The sequence below is a fragment of the Argopecten irradians genome, chromosome 11, assembly GCF_041381155.1.
Source record: "Argopecten irradians isolate NY chromosome 11, Ai_NY, whole genome shotgun sequence".
In the NCBI taxonomy this organism is placed as follows: domain Eukaryota; kingdom Metazoa; phylum Mollusca; class Bivalvia; order Pectinida; family Pectinidae; genus Argopecten; species Argopecten irradians.
The window spans coordinates 36207997-36228269 of record NC_091144.1 but is presented as its reverse complement, the minus strand read 5'-3'; the positions used below and the strand labels follow the sequence as shown (position 1 = coordinate 36228269).

Genomic DNA, 20273 nt, shown 5'->3' with positions numbered 1-20273 from the left:
GGCGCTTATTGGGTTGAATACAATAATAAGTTTACAAATTTTTCTATCTGCACTACGACTTGTGAATTTTGAAAGCTTATTGTAGACAAATGCAGGAAACTCCTCTAGTTTTGAATTTTTTGGGAAGGTGATCAAGGTTATATACTAGACCATGCATTGATATCCTCATTATAAGGGTACATAGTAATTAGGTTGTAAATCTGTCTGTCCATATTGTCCTTTGGATAAGATGACCTATCTGCTGCGCTCATTGTTGTCCACCATGAATTAACTTTCCACAATATCTTCTCAATACGCCCTGGATACTTATATTTGGCCTGTAACATGCTGGGATGAAGGGCTACCAAGTTTGTTCAAATGAATGATATTGAAGTTCATTCAAGGTCACAGAGTTCAAATAAGCTAAAAACAACTTGTCAATAACTACTAAGAGTATATCTATTGTGCAAATAACATTATTGTGAGTGTTTTATGCTTAAAGATCGCAATATTAAGCACTTGCAAAAATAAATATCCATTCTTATAGTAACATATGAAGTCAGGGAAATATTGAAATATCTGTGATTAGAGATAACACAAACTCTCCAACACTGTCTCAATAGATTTAATCTGTTTATCAAATAAAATAATAAAACGCATATATTACAAAAACGTGTGTTGTACACAAATTCTGGATATGACAAAGATCAGGTCCCGATTTCTCGAAACAAACTTTAAGTCGAAATCTGACTTAAGTCAAAAATCTTAATTTGAGTTACATAAGGAGAAAAACTTGAGTTTTGACTTAAGTCTGCACTTTTTCCTCGAGAAATCGGAGCCTGGTACTTGCCATCACAAAATATTTCTAAAATAATACATTTCTTTAACTCAGTAACTGACTGAAATAGTGAGTAAAATTATTACAGTGTACCTTGTCTAAACCGGATGTCACCAGTACCAGCATATTTGGTTGGTATAGCCAGGTTTCCGGATTATACAGGTTTTACTTACTGTACACAAACTCATTGACCCCTGGAAATTCATAATGAACTTTCCAAGCCATTGAATTAGAAGAGTTTAAAAGAGTTTTCAGGGGTGATTGAGTTAAAAACGTCATAAAATTATGCCAGAATACAAAGGGTTTCCAGATTAGACAAGGTCCAGTTTTGACAGGTTTTTACTGTACTCAGACCAGTTAATGGAATGACTTCATTATTTTGGGCATTCAAGTTATAGCCATTCTTAACCCGAGCTGAAAATTACAATAATACCATTTTGTATTACCCAAATTCTGATCTACTAGAGTTACTTCCCTTTCAGTCACTCTGTCCAATCAGAACTCTTCGAATCTAAAACAATACCTCGACTATAATGTGTAATTTCATATAATAGGTGCAAGAATATATAAGAAAATCAAACATTTTCTTTGCCGGAAAACCTAATTACGCCCTAAGGGAGCATAAGAAAATGAACTGTTAATATTGAAATGTTGACCTTTTAGATATACTGTATTTTAAGAAATTGAATGTAACCTTTTTTTCCTTGGAGATGGACAACACACACCATCAATGAACTGATGCTTTCAAGGGATAGTGTCCTCGGTGGCAACCAGTTGTTATGAAAATAGTCCTTTAGCGTATTCGACCTAATAATCGCCCACATCCCTATCAGCTCCCCTTTTTCAAACTTCAAATTCACTTACTTTGAATTAAAGGCCGAATAAAAATATGAAAACTATGTTGGTTTCCTTACTGATTTCTTTAGAAAATTGATTTATGGCTTACATTTTATAAAATGTGTGTCCAAATTTGTTTTTAATAAGCGCCCCCTGATTTGCTCCATATTTTTAAGCGCCCTGAGCGCTTATTGGGTCGAATATGGTACATCAAAATGGATGTGATGCTCTTTCTATCACATCCAAGGGCAATGAGTGCATTTTGACAGAACTGATGGAGTTAAACAAAGGGAAGTAACTCTGAAAGATCAGAATGTATAATATAATAAAAATGCTTTAGTGTGATTTTCACCTGTAGATAAGAATGACATTACAATATCACATTTCCTAGAACTAAATTCATATAATCCTTTTTTCTTTTCTTTTTTATAAAACACAAAATTAATATGAACACTGTTTAAATGCATTTTAAAGTTCATTTCATAATACTGCACTTATCAAAATTTCTTTGTAGCTTCAAAAAAAAATGGATGTTGTACATTTTAAATCATTTGTACATTCTCCAGGCATTATCACAACTAGTTACCAGCTACTACATTCTATATTTTAAGACCGTCAGCTACAGAGAGGGTACATTGAAATCTTGTATAGATCTTTGAGAAACACCATTATTTTGTGTGACAAAACAACTGCTAGTTTACTCTCATTCAATAAATTGATAAGAAAATTAGAATTTGATTTAAGGCTTTAGACATTTTCATCTAATTACTTTATTTGCTTACAGCAAATTACCTCATTTCTCTTAATTTTCATTAAAATTAATATGGAAACTAGGTTAAGTAGACATACTTTCAAATATTCTTAAAATCATCTCATGTTGGGAAACACACAATATCAAAATAATATGTTATTTTTAATAGTAACAGTTAGTAAGTATGAAGATAATCCTTCTTCGTCTGAGAGTTACCTCCCCTTACCTTCATAAACCCCCCCACCATGTATATTATATTCGACCCAATAAGTGCCCCTTCCCCTTTTTGAAGCCTCAATTTCAATTGCCCAGGCATAAACAAAGACGAAAACTACGCAAAACTGTATAGATTTGCAATAACTTCGTCTTATTAATAACACCTTTTCATTTTTTTCAATTTTCTAAATGCCCTGAGCGCTTATTGGGTCGAATACGGTATGTTTAATTTGTTTGTTTGTACCACCTGTATCCAGAGAGGACTAAGATAGACTATGTCTAATTTTATCATTTAATATCCTTCCGTCAATAAAATATTTGGAAATTGAAACTGAGACTAAGTTCCGACATACTATTCGCTGTATTAGCGTCCAGGGCACTTAAATATTCTAACAAGGAGTCGCTTATTAGGCGGAACCCGTTACTTTTTACTTGTTAAAGCCTATAGCTATACATGAGGTAACGGCTGATTTGGACTAAATTACATTAGATAGCATACAGATAGTATAGAAAAGTAACCCCCCGAAATTACAATTGTACCGCCTCTCCTGAAAGAGGAAACCCCTGATAAGGGAACAAAAATGTATGTTGAGGACGAAAATCTCTATAGTCAGCCATAATTCAATTCTTTCTGTAGTCATTGCACATTAATCTGTCACAGTAAACATGCATATGCCTGAATATGGTAGGTACATTGTATGACTACCCCAGCTGTTGATCTATATAAACCATTGCAGTTATCAATTATTTTCCTGTAAAACAGAATTCCTGATGGACTTTGGCCATGTCAGCCTACTAAAAAAAAAAACACCATATAATCACATAAAAAACATTTAACTATAACAAAATATAAATACATGTATACCCTTTATATAACAGAGCATATATAAAGGAAAAACAAACACACAAAAAAACAAAAAAACAAATCATTGGACCTCTAACTGAACAAAACAATAATAAAAGTTAGATAAGATTAGGTATTGCCAATTGATACAATATCTGAAATTATGAGACCAAAAAAAATATGTCTGTTTAGGGGTACAAAAAAAATAGGGTCGGTAGGTTGCAATCTAATTAAAATTTGATGTTCATTATCTACTCCGTACATTCCGCTCATACGGAACACTCCGCTCATACGGAGTGTACGGAGCAGATAATGAACATCAAATTTTAATTAGATTGGGTAGGTTGGGATTTTTTTTTATTTTTTTTTTTTTTAGTGTCTTTCATTCTAAAGTAATGGCCAAACCAGAGTCTGAGATGAAAATCTTGACTTTTAATTTTTGTTGTAGAAAAATGGAAAAAAAAAAATCAGGTTCTGTCGGGTAACCCTAAAGGGACATATTTTTTTTGGCCTTATCAACTGTAGAACCACTTCAGCAGTGTATAAATAGTGACTATATAAAGTTAAATACATAGATATTATTAATGAGCTAAATATATTGCGTTTGATTTTCAGTATCAGCAACAATAGAACAGTATAAGTCATGAAAAATAAGTATTAATGGACAGTATGAGAGTTAATTGATTTTAATAGGTTAATTTGCTATTAGTAGAGTAAGTATGAAGCACAGGGACTTGGAACAAATTTCCAACCGGCAGCATGTATTATTATACTCGAACGAATATACATACCTGGCCTACTATACCTTTTGGCCAGGTACAAATTGATGTGTCGTAGTGGAGCACTGCCTCCGAAAATCACTCGGGCATAGTTTTTTATACTTTTTTGTAGGTTTCCAATTATTTTATGCGTATACATGCATTTATATGTTATTTTTGTCCAAAACAAACATAACTACGATTCTTAATATCTGCCGTACCGTTCACAAGACGTCAAATTCACATTTAGTGATCTTACCATATAATTTCTCTTCAGAAAGACCTTCATATGTATTATGTAAAAAAAATAATGCCTCGATGAGAATCCAATATTTTATGTGGTTCAGTTTTATTGCCTAGTAGGTAAGCGATATCAAACAAGTACGATAAAAATTCCAAACAAAAGTTTTATAATGGTTTGCATAATCATTACTTTGCTAAATTAGCAGTAATAGGCACCAATTGTAGCTCTGAAGACGACACCATTTTCTGTCAAAAAAGTCTTTTGAGCTACAATATTGCAGCTAGTATTATACATATATGTAAACCATTGGTTGGAAGTTTGTGCCAGGTCCATGTGGTAAAATTCACTATTAGTGGTATACTAGTATGTAACACAGGGACCTAGCACTTTCCGACCAATACTATAAACAATGTCTTATATTATACCGTTGGTTGGAAGTTTGTGCCAGGTCCCTGTGGTAAAATTCACTATTAGTGGTATACTAGTATGTAACACAGGGACCTAGCAATTTCCGACCAATACTATAAACAATGTCTTATATTATACCGTTGGTTGGAAGTTTGTGCCAGGTCCCTGTGGTACAGAGTTAAGGCTGATTCTGAACTTATTTTGTAGTTTAACAGGGAGAAGGAAGATTTTGGTCTTGGATATTCCCATAACTAGAACCAGAATATTTCTAATTTTCCTTAAACTAGAACCGATTATTTCTAATTTTCCTACAACTAGAACCAGAATATTTCTTATTTTTCTACAACTAGAACCAGAATATTCTAACTTTCCTACTTCTAGAATCTGAATATTTCAAATTTTCCTATGATTTGAACCTGAATATTTCTAATTTTCCTACAATTAGAACACAAATATTTTATTTCTAATTTTCCTACAACTAGAACCCAAATATTTCAAACTTCCCTACAACTAAGCACTTGGATATTCCTGATTTTCCTTTGACTAGTACGTGGATATTCCTGATTTTCCGTAAGACTAGTACCTAGATATTCCTGATTTTCCGTAAGACTAGTACCTAGATATTCCTGATTTTCCGTAAGACTAGTACCTAGATATTGCACTCTAACAAGGGTGCCATCAGATCTTGCAATTCAGAGGATATCGGACAACTTAACTACATAGCCATCGCAACTCCCAAGCAACTACAGTACAAGCTCTGAGTAGTAATTAATTAATACAATTTTGACATTTAAATATGTCAATTTTTGATCAAATTTACTAAAGATTGTTTCAATAGAGAGTGAAATCAGTTGGTTATATGATATGCAGATGAAGAATTTAGGAAATATGAATGAGAATTGTTCATTAGAAAATCCAGCATGCTTTTGTATGCTACATTATACATTAGTTGAGAAAATTTAAAAAAAATTGAGACTTTGCCTCAAGAACTTTCTGCCTTCACAGGCGTCTTTAGGCGGAATAATTCATGAAATATACATAAAGTTAGTTTATCGATGGTTCAAAGAACATTATCAATAATAATGTCTGCATAAAACAAATGATATGGACATGTTGTGATATTTCCAAATCTGGTTAAATATTCTATGCAATTTAAAGCCATGTCTAATACTATTGAAAATAATGAGTTACTGGAATCATATTAATAGATTAATTGTTCGTCCTTTTAGTTCTTGATATGAGAAAGTGTCCCAAAACCCTGTTGGTGATTACATGTAGGACTTAAAGCTCAGAAATAAATTATGACATAACAATCAATGTCTATTACAACATTGGAAACTCACAAGACCCTGTTTGTTGCATAATGTATCATTTAAAACAGCTCAAAACATTATCGTTCTCCACCCAAGCTACCCCTGTACATAATGACCAATGCAAGTGAAAAATAGGAAATTAACCCTGATCTTTTATTTAAGCATTGATGTCAATATATTTTAATTTTATCAGGGTATGAAAAAAATTTGTTTGCAAACTGTGATAATCCACTACGCGGATTCACACAGTTTGCAAACAATTTTTTTTTCATAACCCGATAAAATTAAAAAATAGTGACATCAATACTTATAATTAATTTTATAATCTATTTGATAAAATGAAGTATGTTTAAATGTAACATTATAGTGGTTTTTCAAGGGATTCTTTTTTCCGAGTCAATACACAACGCCAATGTCTCTATTGTGACGTCACGATAACGTCGGGGTTTCGCGCCATTCTCGGTTTTTTTTTCATAGTTGTATGAACAAAAATTGTTGGCCAATCAGAAAGCCAGATTTGGTATGAAAACAAAGAAAAATTGATTATATAACTATGGATATGTATAATGGGAAGACTATGGAATATCAGACACAATTAAAACCAATTTTAAAACTTTTAAAAAAAAAAGTTTTACTTAACCCATTCATTCCTTAAGACCCATTTAGATTCTTCTAGTTCAAGGGCTGGAATAGTCCATTTTGGAATTTCAGGGGTGTTTGAGGCTCTGGTTACTAAGGCGACAGTGAAGATAAATGTTCATAAGCTTTATACATTTGTATTCTAATACTAGACAGTAAAACCTGTCTAAAGTAATATCTAAAATCTGTTTCACCTAATATATCCCTAGTGAATGTATAGTGTCATCCTCAATATTCTAGGGGTTACTATCACTGTCGTTATATCCACCCCTGGTATATGTTACAGCAAAACTGAAGGCTCTGTGTGCGACCACAGATGAGACAGGTAGTTTGGTCCTTTGAAATACATCAAAGGAACCGTATAATGGTACACTACCATTCACATGTGATTTTACCATTCATGTTTGACTTTACCATTCGCGTGTGACTTTGAAGTTGGGCATCACAGTCTCTTTAGTCTTCCAAGGAAGAATTTATATGCCTGGGATTGGTCATTTTTTTTCCTTCTGAAATTATTTCAGTTTTGTCGACATATTCTGGGGGAGGATATATATATAATGACAATGATAGTAACCCCTAGAATATTGAGGATGATAAAGTGTATAGTAACACATTGTCTATTTTACTTATCAATATATCTATACTCCTCAGTAAAATTTGTCTTATGGTTTATGTAACTCATCAAAATGATCCCTCGGTCGATATCTAAATGACCAATTCTAATTAAAAAGATGCCTCGAACAATATCTAAAAGACCATGGGCAAACCAATGGAATGAATCTATGTTGACATTTATAGTCATATGAATATGACACTCACACCCACACGTAAATGCACAAATCCACATATACACTGACATTCACACATGCAAAAACCTACACACATATCTACAACTTATTGTATATATAAATACACATACTGGTATCACATCTAACATTGTAGACATATACATATGTCATATACAGTAAAATCATTCAAACTAATAAATGGTATCACTATTTTTCTTTCAGCAGTAAGCATAATTTATAATCAAATTATAAAATTTTCACAACTGTTTTAATAGATGTATGCAAAAGTTATCATATTCAAGATAGCATTGCACTTTTTTTAATGAAATGAAGCTTGCAAGTTTTATAAATATATATGTCAACTGACTTAGAATTCAATTGAAGCATATCCTTGGTGACCAAACACGATTTTAGATCTCTATAATAGAAATTTTGTTGGGTACCAAATTTGGTCACCAGCCAGGAGTTTCAACCAGAGAGGGGTTTTTACTCTTGAGAGAGGTTGTATCTTAATAGTCAACATTAAAACGGGCTTATGGAAATTTTTGACTTGCATTCAAATCACCAATTTTGCCTTCAAGCCTAAATTGTTTAAGATAGAAAAGACAATATAAAGTAAACATTGATTACTTCTTATATATCAGGTGTTTTTCGAGCTCTCTTTGCAGCATGAATTCATTTTGTACAAAGAGTATTTACTGTAACAAACCATCGAATACTATTGCCCTTAATCATATCCGCACTTATAAATCATATTTCTACATTTTTTTTAAGCATTTTGGCTGTGCTAAAATGTTTCCAGTATTAACATATACATTGTCTGTCCTTCTACATGTACAGATCAAAAGAGAATTTTACCTTTCATATAAATTGTACTACAAAAATTCTATTTAGCAGTCAGACTGAAAAATTATTGAATATTTCATGTAAGTCATTCTTAAAATGTAGTGTTTTAAAGAAAAAGTTGACATGTAATTAATGAACTATCAAACATAAGCAAGAAAAGCTCCGATAAAAAGATTTGCTTTTACATTATCTTATTTTTGACAGTATTTTACATAAAGACAGAAGCTTTTACAATCTCATTAAACTTTGACTTGTAATTCTGTTTCACTACAATGCTCTACGTTACGTTACGCTCCAATACAAGATCTAACAACATCCCGTTCTGGGTCACCTAATCATGACCCCTAGCCTAGAATTGGAACATCTCGGGACACACGGTTAGCTGTTTGTACTGCCGAATGAATCAACCACACTCAAGATTTTGAAAGCAACACACTGATTGGTTAACCATAGAGGTCATGCTGAAGTGACCCCGGACAGGGAATTGTTAGACCGTAACGGAGAGAAGTGTAGTGGAACGGACTTGCAAGTCTTTCTGATTAGATTGAAAGCTTTTAGGACTGTATAATTAGGCCAAAAAAAATGTCTGTTTAGGGTTACCTGACTGGCCCAAATTTTTTACCCCCAACCCTAATTTTTTTTCCACTTTTCTAGGGTTTTTTTTTACCTCAGACTCCAGTTCCGACCATTATCTAAAAGTGAAAGACACACTAAGAAAAAGGAAAAACAAAACAAAACTAGAAATATGTCCATTAGACATTAAGTGCTCGCTAAATACTTCCTAACCTTAATTTCCGCTATGAAATCATCCTCTGCAACAGGTGTACATAGCACTTTTGTTAATTATCCTTGGTGCATTGTAATAAATACTTTCCTTTACTTCATCAGAACTTTAAATATGAAATTACTTTATTATCATATTGATATTGATACGATAAACTTGTTTCGTTGTTAGTCGTCCGCTAGACCACTGTCCTGTCTCTGTGCACGTGGTGGCTTACCTGTGTCATGCTTGATTGCCTTTCTGGGGTACACTAGATCTAGAGCTCAGACACTCAGACTGATATTTTATAATGTGTTTTTTCATTCTGTTTCTCTCACGCAAAGCTGTGTTTTTAATATTAATTAGAACTGCAGCAAATGCAGTCACAGGGTTTAGTAAGCGATTATGCAACGTACACCTAGGATGATGTGAAATAAATTAAATATGTGGTCGGTACTAAAATTTATCCATTTCGTCACTTTCTTTTATTGACTATATAAACCTTAATTGCATTGTATTGTTTCGGAAGTTTCCAAAGTCGATCAGATGCTTAGAATATCGTGACCGATGCAAGAGTTTGTATGATCCGCCACTTGAAATTTACACAAAACAAACGTGTTTAGCACTGTGAAATGTCACTTGTTAATTTATAGTAGATTATCGCTGACAAGTATATCTTAATATATGTTTTTGAAAGTTTAGTGTCACTAAATCATGGCGAAATCTATTAAATGCTATAAGACACTGACTTCCGGTATCGCGTGCGCAGTTGAAATCTGCACATAGCGGATGTACACAGACTCTACACCCGACAAGGAAATTAATAGTACGAGTACACTCACACTAAAAACATCCCAGCCTACCAACCTTATTGTTTTTGCCAATAAAACCCTAAACAGACATTATTTTTTTGGGGCCTTAGATGATATATCACATGATCTATCTACACGATTCTCAGCGCCTCCCTATCACAGTAGTAAAAATGGAATATCTACAGTACAGCAGTTGTCAGTGTGGTCATCCTAGTCCATTTGTATGTGTATGGTCCTGGTCCCTGTGGTTAGTTTTGGGCCGGTCAGCACCCATGCAGTCTGGTCGATGTCCGTTAAGGTTGTCCGTATCAGGATGTGGGTAAGGAAAGGCCTCCCTGGACGTCGTGGCAACATACTCCATCATACAGCCCATAGCACCAAAATATCCCTGAAACATACAGATTTTCATTATTCTGAATTGTTGCATATTCTGTATTTGCATATATTGAGGTTACACAACGAGTGGTTGTTGGATATGGAATTTATTCCACACGAGTGAGTTATTTTTTAAAAGTTACAAAGGACATGAGCTTTTAGCCGATATAAATACGACGAGGATAAGTATGCTATCCAACAGTAGTTTTGGTGTCAAGCGGCAATCACAGCATATAGCATGAAGTCACTCCATTATTGATGACGTTGATAAATGATGCCCCGACACTGAGAAAGACGTAGTTTGGTCAAAGTTCATCATATCAGCCAATCAGAATGCGTACAGAGTATATACCACGTGTGGTATAAACAAATTGTAAATCAACAGCTGCATCATTTATTTGATACCCTGAGAGTTGAATACCACCGCCTATTGTGGTAGAAATAGAGTTATCTGCCCTTGAGGGTAGGTATTGATTGTGACGTCATGTGTTTGCGAGTGTAACGTCATACGTTTGGGGGAAAACCACGTGAATTGGCTCACAAAATAATGACATAACAATTGATACCTACCCGCAAGGGAGCTAACTCTACAATATGCAAAGATGGAATAAGAGTTACCTTCCTTGCCAGGGGTATCCATTGTGATATGTCCTTATTTTGTGAGCACAATTTACATCAGTTTTCTCTCGAAAAGAATAACATGCTCGTAAACTCATGTTGTCACAATCAATACCTACCCACAAATATCCAAATAAAGAATAACATTTATCAATATTTCTATTTTTCATTTTTTTGTAAATTATAAATAGAACTGTGCAAGGCAATGATGATTTTACTCAAAATAGTATGTGTATACAAAGTATCTTTCAGGCGTTTTTGTTTGGTTTCACATTTAATTATAATATATCATTATTATTATCATATAGTGCTAAAATTTGTAAAAAGGTATTTCGAGCATTGTACCAATCAATTTCCCTAATTTATATCTGCCTTAATAAATCATATTTAACATTTTTCCACTTTTGTGCTAAAATAAGATACAAGAATGTTTAACGGCAAAGGTATGTTTGGCTAGGCGATTGGGTGCCGTAGATCATGAGTTTGAGGCCCGGATACGGCACGAGTCAATAAAATGTCATCCTTTGTTAAAATGTGTTTCTGTAATATGTGATGTTTACAGTATGTTCATAGATTCAACTTTATTTTAAAGCCCCACTACCTTTCCGGAGCAAAATTTAAAGTTTCTTAAAAACATTTAAACAAAAGAAAATATATATCGATGGCTTAAGATGAGGTTACAACACCAAAAATATGCAAGATTTCCTGTCTAATGTACGATAACAGTGGAGATTCATTTCGCTGTTTTGTCATCTGGTGCAGTGATAATCAACTACCGCGGGCATTAGGACAACAGCGGGAAACATAAAACGACCCGCGTTATGAAAATTAACATTTTATTTATTCTAATTAAACAGTTCTGAAGGCGATGATAAGTGTGCTAGTAAACGTATAGTTAATAACTTCTGCGACTCTAAAAATTATTGATCTCGTTTAAAAAAATTAAAAGCCGTTTCGGAAAGGTAGTGGCCCTTTAAACTGACAGAAATGCATCAGTAAAGTTTTAAATTGGTACAAATAAATTGTCCTACCTCATGTTTCCAGGAATAAAGCTTTCATAGCACCGTCGGACCAAAACTCCATGGCATACGCAAGTAACTTCATGGAAATTGTATTTACCCGTAAAAAGTTCCCAACAAACACTACACGCTCAATTTTCTGGAACAAATAGAATACATATTTTAATAAATTTTGATCCCAAGGTTTTTTCTTTTTCGTTTTGAATCACCAGTTTTTTTTCGTTTTTTTTTTGGTTTTTTGTGATGCAGAAAAGCTACATCAAGAAACAAAATATGAACCCTTTAAAAGTTTTTATCGTTCTTAAGTTTTAGAATAGCATATATAAATAGACAAATTTCTGAGATAAATGAATGACCTTGACCTTCATCTAAGGTCAAAGAGCTCTAACAGGCTAAATCAATTCTTTGCTACATATTTAATTACTACTGTATAGCAGATTATTTTCGCGAGAATGATATTTTTCGCAATATTGCAGGATATTGACATAATGGTAAAATTTTGACTGATGAAATATAAGAATTGGTTATATATTCAATATATATCCCTTGAATCTGAATCGCAAAGTTTTTTAGTCTCACCTCGGTTACAGCACACATTCTTGCTATAGAGCCAATGTTGTTTGTTATCGTTGTCATCGTTGATTGTTCCCTCCTCTCTTTAATATGCATTTGGCCAAAACTGAAACAAGTTTGAAATTTTTAATTCTAAAAGTAAAGATATTCAAAGTTTCTTACAAGATTCAATTGAGATCATTTGTTTGAAATAAAAAGTTTTGAAATATGATTTAATTAAAGTAAAGTTTCTTATATCCTTTCGACGGCAAATATCCCAGGTACAAAATGTGGTGGACGGGGCATCACACTTTCAGAATTGAAGTTGTACATCGATTTGGCGGTTTGTAGTTTCTTCGTCAATTCAAGGAAGGATGATATCTGCGACGTTTGTTTCATTTCCTCCTCGAGAGCTTGAATCAACTTCTTCATTTCCTTGATATTTTTTTGAATCGCTCACAATATTTAACTTGTGATTTTTTTACTTCTTTAAGTAAGAACGACAACTCTGTAATTGCTGAGTCGGCCAAAGAATCGATCTCGGCCTTCAACTTTGACCTCCTGGATTCTACTTCCTTAATAGCACTATGGACTTTATCCTCGAATGGCTTGGTTTCTTGTTTGCCTTTTGTTTGTTTAGTGTCAGATTGATCAACCTCCAATCTCAACGTGTCTAGTTCATTTTGTATGTACCTTTTCTGTGAAACAATTTCTTCTTCGATGTTTCTAAAATTGTGTTTTTCATGTTGCTGTGTTAAACACGTCGCACACATGATGACGTCACACTCCCTACAGTACAAGTCACATGATTTACCGGGATGTGTCTTACATACCACGGGAATGATGGTCTCGCCCTGTTTGCTCGATTCCTTGATTGGTACGACGTTGTCGTTTCGTGTTTTCCTTGCCCGTTTGTGACCGTCTTTACATTTATCGTATAAATTTTCCTGACGATCGTTACAATACCAGTTTATATCTGTTGTACTTTCACATATCGAACACATGTCGGACACGTGCACTTGAGCGCGGCAGATAGAACGCTGGCTTGCCATTGTCTGTGTGTTTTATCAACCCCTATTCCTGACTGTATCCTACACAAACTACTTCACGGTTCAACTTATATCACGATCTGATGTCACGTGGTAGTTGTCAGTTGGCGTATATATTGCGTATATTACTTGAAAGACGCAAAGATCAATCTTGTGTTACACTGCACTTCGATACTTAAAATCATTTGACATTGATTTTGATAAATGTGTTCGTCAAACATATATTTAGATTTTAAACCTTTTATAAAGACCATTGTAATAATGAATAACCGATCAGGTCTTAAAACGTTACCGAAATTTACCGGTGACCTGTTTAAATGTTTCACCTCGTGATTATACATCACTAAGGACAACAGTCGACGATAATTACCAGGAAGTAATAACTCCGTTCTTGGTAAACTGTGTATGTATTCAGGGTCATGTGATTACCAAGAAAGAATACTTTAGTTCTCAGTAAGCGATTTAACTACAAAAGACATTTGGAGTTATTAACGAAGACAGCTATTCATTAAAGCTATTATTCAATTACTGAAAAAATACCATTATTTTTATCAATACGAACCAGGTGATTGTCTACCTTGTCTACCTTGTACAATTTAGCCCTGTTTTGTATTGAACACAAGGACGTTTTACTGAAGTTCTATACAATCATTTGAACTACATCAATGAGTTACTCAATTTGAAATTTGTGTGGAATTTCGCAATAAAAAAAGTTGTAAAATTATTCGATTATAAACTTGTGCTTAGATTCAATACATTGATAAAATTGAAAACAATAAAACAAGAATACATTTAATGATTTATTTTATTTATGAAATTTATACAAAATAAGACAGTGAGACATTGATGATAGTAAAAAGAGAAATTAAAAAAAACTTTCGAAAAAGACCAATTATTATATTCTAATACCGATTAATAGTAATAGCAACAACATTTTCATAGAGAAAGTTGAGGCTCATAAGCGGTATAAAAATATAAACAAGAGGCCCAGAGGGCCTGTATCGCTCACCTGGTTTGTAATGCCAAGTAATGTTCTGAATACAGGTTCATTGTTTCTTTTCTGAAGGAATTTTAATATTAACCTCTAAATCCCCTATTGGGCCCCGCCCCTCCCGCCCCCAGGGGGTCAGAGCCAAAATTTATACAAGTTCTGTTCCCCTTCTTCCAAGGATGTTTATGGCCAAATTTGGTCACAATCCAAACAAAACTCTAGGACAAGAAGTGATTTATAGGATTTACCTCTATTTCCCCTATTGGGCCCCACCCGTCCTGCCCTCTGGGGGCCAGAGTCAAAATTTATACAAGTTCTGTTCCCCTTCCCCCAAGGATGTTTGTGGCCAAATTTGGTTACAATCCATGCAGAACTCTATGACTAGTAGCGATTTAAAGGATTTACCTCTATTTCCCCTATTGGGCCCCGCCCCTCCTGCCCCCGGGGGGTCAGAGCCAAAATTTATACAAGTTCTGTTCCCCTTCCCCCAAGGATGTTTGTGGCCAAATTTGGTTACAATTCATGTAGAACTCTATGACTAGTAGCGATTTAAAGGATTTACCTCTATTTCCTCTATTGGGCCCCGCCCCTCCTGCCCCTGGGGGACCAGAGCCAAAATTTATACAAGTTCTGTTCCCCTTCCCCCAAGGATGTTTGTGGCCAGATTTGGTTACAATTCATGTAGAACTCTATGACTAGAAGCGATTTAAATGATTTACCTCTATTTCCCCTATTGGGCCCCGCCCCTCCTGCCCCCAGGGGACCAGAGCCAAAATTTATACAAGTTCTGTTCCCCTTCCCCAAAGGATGTTTGTGGCCAAATTTGGTTACATTCCATTCAGAGCTCTATGACAAGTAGCGATTTAAAGGATTTACCTCTATTACCCCTATTGGGCCCCGCCCCTCCTGCCCCCGGGGGGTCAGAGTCAAAATTTATACAAGTTCTGTTCCCCTTCCCCCAAGGATGTTTGTGGCCAAATTTGGTTACATTCCATTCAGAACTCTATGACTTGTAGCGATTTAAAGGATTTACCTCTATTTCCCCTATTGGGCTCCGCCCCTCCTACCCCCGGGGGATCAGAGCCAAAATTTATACAAGTTCTGTTCCCCTTCCCCCAAGGATGTTTGTGGCTAATTTTGGTTACAATCCATGCAGAACTCTAGGACAAGTAGCGATTTAAAGGATTTACCTCTATTACCCCTATTGGGCCCCGCCCCTCCTGCCCCCGGGGGGACCAGAGCCAAAATTTATACAAGTTCTGTTCCCCCTCCCCCAAGGATGTTTGTGGCCAAATTTGGTTACAATCCATGCAGAACTCTATGACTAGTAGCGATTTAAAGGAAATGTTGACGGACGGACGGGACGGACGGACGACGGACGACGGACGCCGCGCCATGACATAAGCTCACCGGCCCTTCGGGCCAGGTGAGCTAAAAAATAAAACTTGACCATTAAAAATAGCGCTAAGAATATGGTCAGTTCGATAAGCTACTTACACTTAATAACAAAAAGGGATATGATCATTTACATAAGCGACATTATGAAAAAAATATAATTTACATAAGCGACATTATGATTTTTTTTATATAATTTATAATTACATACGCGACATGATAAAGATAAGTTATAAACTAAACTCACTGTATTCGTTTACTTTAGGATGTACACCTCTGAGAAGTCAAACATCTCTTGTATAATAGTTTTCTTGCAGATACATATATTTCGGAAATGAGAGTTCATACCATAGAAGAAAATGGAAGAAATAGCATATGTTCGTTTTTTTGAGTTGTTGCCGCCGAAATATACCTATTTAACAATTAAATCGTAAGAATTTTCTGGAAATTTGGTCAATTTGGTCATATACACGATATATTATAGCTATATATTCCAAACAAGTTTTTTTTTTATTTCTAATTCAGGCAAAAATGGGGGCCTAAGCCGTTGTGCTTACTTTTTTGTGCCTTTTGAATACATATTTTTGGAAATTTTCAGAGTTTAAAAAAGTGTATCCTAGTTAAGATTTACAGTAAAACGTAACACGATTAAAATGGTGTCGCGATGATATTTTAAGTAAAAATTATTGAAATAGAAATTGTCGAAATCTGGCTCTGCTCAAAACGAAGAAATAAACATTTTCAAAATGGTCGCCAAATGTGTCCTTTCTAAAAAAAAATATCCCGCAATAAAAATTCTGCAAATAATATGCTTACAATGTATATAACTGTTGACCCGATGTGATCATTTACATGGAAATGATAATACAACATGTGATAACTTTCATGAGTGACATAAAAACAAATACAAACCCGATATGACCATTTACATTTAAATATTTACATACATTGCGATCCTATTGCTGGTCGATATAGATCAATCCCAGCCAAATTATATTTATATACTGTATCGTTGTTAATGAGGAGTAAATTTCGCGAGCTCCAGCTCCTGTTTGATACTTATTCGCGCGGATAAATATTCATTTGTCAATTTCATACAGAATTAAAGCTGCTCCACCACCGACAGAGCAAAAACAATACTCATGATTTGAACAATTATGGGCGTTTAACAGTGTATGTGTATGTTTAATGAACACAAAAATAATATAAAATAATTTATTTTGCTTTTGGTGCATGCGCAATTAGTACCTCAGTCCATATAGGACATAGTGCTACATATTTTTTTCAGGATGCAATTAATTATTTTTAATATATCTATCTTAAAATAAAATGAGAGGCTCAAATTTTTCACTGGTGTAAAATAAGCAAATTTTGTAATGGAAGAAAATACTAATATGCCTGCTTCTGTTTTTGACGGAGAAAAAAAAAACATTTGTCAGCGGAGCATCTTTAAGCTACACATGCTATCTAACATGTCATTCTTTCCATTTTATTTGCGGGTATCGTTCGCGAAAAAGGACCTGACAGCGAATTAGCAGGATGCACAATTGCACGGCGGTAACATCAATAAGTTACATTTGTGATACAAAAAAAAAAAACACAGTAGATTTTATGGCTACACTCACTCTTAATGTATTTTAACTCATATAATTCATTCTATTACACTTTCATTCATTGTATCTGTCCACTTCCTCGGTATTCCTCATCACGTATACTCATCATCACGTCTTTATACGTGTTCAATACCATCACCATACCACGTGTTCATAGTTCCATCACATGAACCGTGCCATCACCACATCCGATCCAAACAAATCCACGCCTATCTACACCCACAGCTGTAGGAACTGTGAAACCATGTCTCTGGTCCAGGAGACAGGTGGCTTTTCTACCGTCCCCTGATACAACATATACCTGATTATTTCTGAAATCAGGAACAAATACTCTGTCGTATATGTCACGGCTTATCCGACCAAGTCCTATCCTACTGACCTGCTGACCATTGTCCAGTTCTCCACGCCAGGTATGTAAGGAAATGTCGGATTGGTCCTTTATTACCAGTTCATATCGATAACCATCATCAGGCCTGCATACCACCACAGCGACGTGTCCTGTGGTCAGACAGACGATACTACATCCATTCCCTCCACACGAGAGTTGTCTGACCTTGTCTCCGGACTTGTTCAGTACCAATATTGTTGGAGAGTTAGTACTAACGAACACCTCGTCATCGTCACTCACACTCACATAACAAGCATGTAATGGACTGACGTCAGCAAACGTGGTGACTCGTCTGTCCTCGGACAGATGGTATATCAGTGGTGATGTATCACTACGTGTCATCAGTAGTCCTTCTGTGTTGGTCAATGTCAGACCCTTTGGCTCGAAGTTCAGCTTTATTGTCTCTATAACCTGACCGTCGTTGTTGACTAAAATCAAATCCCTACTTTTGGATACTGAGATCCATGCGAGTTTATCGTCTGTTGGACATATCGAGATGATCATGGTGTTTTGTATTACTCCGAATTTGGACCTTTCTTTGACATGCGTACTGTCAATCTTTCTCTTCTTGTAGCTTGCGACATCCTGACCGATCTGAATATACCCAATCATTGATTTTAATTGAGATCATTCAAATGTCCCGAGTACAAAATGTGGTGGACTGGGCATCACACTTTCAGTATTTAATTCGTACAGCGATTTGGCGGTTTGTAGTTTCTTCGTCATTTCAAGGAAGGATGATATCTGCGACGTTTTTATCATTTCCTCCTCAACAGCTCGAATTAACTTACTCATTTCCTTGAGATTTTTCTCTGATCGCTCACAATCTTTAACTTGTGATTCTTTTGCTTCTTTAAGAAGGGACGATAACTCTGTAACTGCTGAGTCGGCCTCATAATCGATCTCAGCCTTCAACTTTGACCTCCTGGATTCTACTTCCTTAATAGCGCTATGGACTTTATCCTCGAATGACTTGGCGTCTTGTTTACATTTTCTTAGTTTAATGTCAGATTGATCAACTTCGGATCTCAACGTGTCTAGTTCATTCTGTATGTACATTTTCTGTGAAACAATTTCTTCTTCTATAGTTTTGAAAGCGTGTTGTTTATGTTTCTGGGTAAAGCATGATACACACATGATGACTTCACACTCGCTACAGTACAGGTCACATGATTTGCCGGGGTGTATTTTACATCCCTCGGGAATGATGGTCTCTCCCTGTTTGTTCGCCTCCTTGATTGGTACGACGTTGTCGTTTCGTGTTTTCCTTCCCCGTTTGTGACCGTCTTTACATTTATCACATAAATTTTCCTGACAATCGTTACAATACCAGTTTATATCTTCTGTGATTTCACATATCGAACACATGTCGGGCACGTGCACTTGAGCGAGGCGGATAGAATTTTTGCTTGCCATCGTCCGTGTCTTTTATCCACCCCTCTTACTGACTACAACTACATATACTACACAATTTACTTCCCGGTTCAACTTATATCACGATATGTTGTCACGTGATTGTAATCAATAGGTATGTAAGATGTCTGTTTAAAATAATTGTTCGGACACGTTCACAGGTGTCGTATGTATACACTGTAAAATATCAAGTATTAGTATTACTTGATAAACACATACCACAGTTGCGTTAACTACTGCAGGTCGATAACCGCAATGATTTGGTATTAATCCTAGTGCATTCGTTATCTGTGAAACCAATAAACACATTCAAAGCGTGTGGTTTTCGTGAAAATATCAAGTATTAGTTCAATTTCGCTTTCGCAGAAAGTAATTGAATTAAAAACCGTCAGACATCGTCCTATGTGCAAAATCGATGTTGATAATGCTGTCAACCAATTTTTTTTGCGTACTATCAAAATTTGCGTATTTCCCGAGTGAATCAAATTTGTAAGAATAAATTGCCACGAAAAGGTTAAACTAGATTGTGGAGACGCCTTTTGAAAAGTGTAAACATTTCTAATCAACTCAACATTTCACAAAAACCGTTCAGGTTCTTTTCTATACCACATTGTAATGTTTCTTTTGAACTTGGAATTACATGACTCATTTCCTTATTTAACCAGGCAACAGATGCAGAGAAATATGTCCGAGTCATTTTGCTAAATGTTTGTATCAAAAATATCACGACAGAGCTAATGTTGTCTTGGTATATAGCTGCAATATTGTAGCTCAAAAGACTTTTTGACAGAAAATGGTGTCGTCTTTAGAGCTACAATTGGTGC

The 20273-nt window shown here is 35.1% G+C and overlaps 1 pseudogene; it reads right to left on the bottom strand.

Annotated features, from left to right (window-relative positions):
* Positions 1-14436: 14436 nt before the first annotated feature.
* LOC138335429 (uncharacterized) lies at positions 14437-19507 on the bottom strand (annotated as a pseudogene).
* Positions 19508-20273: the final 766 nt, after the last annotated feature.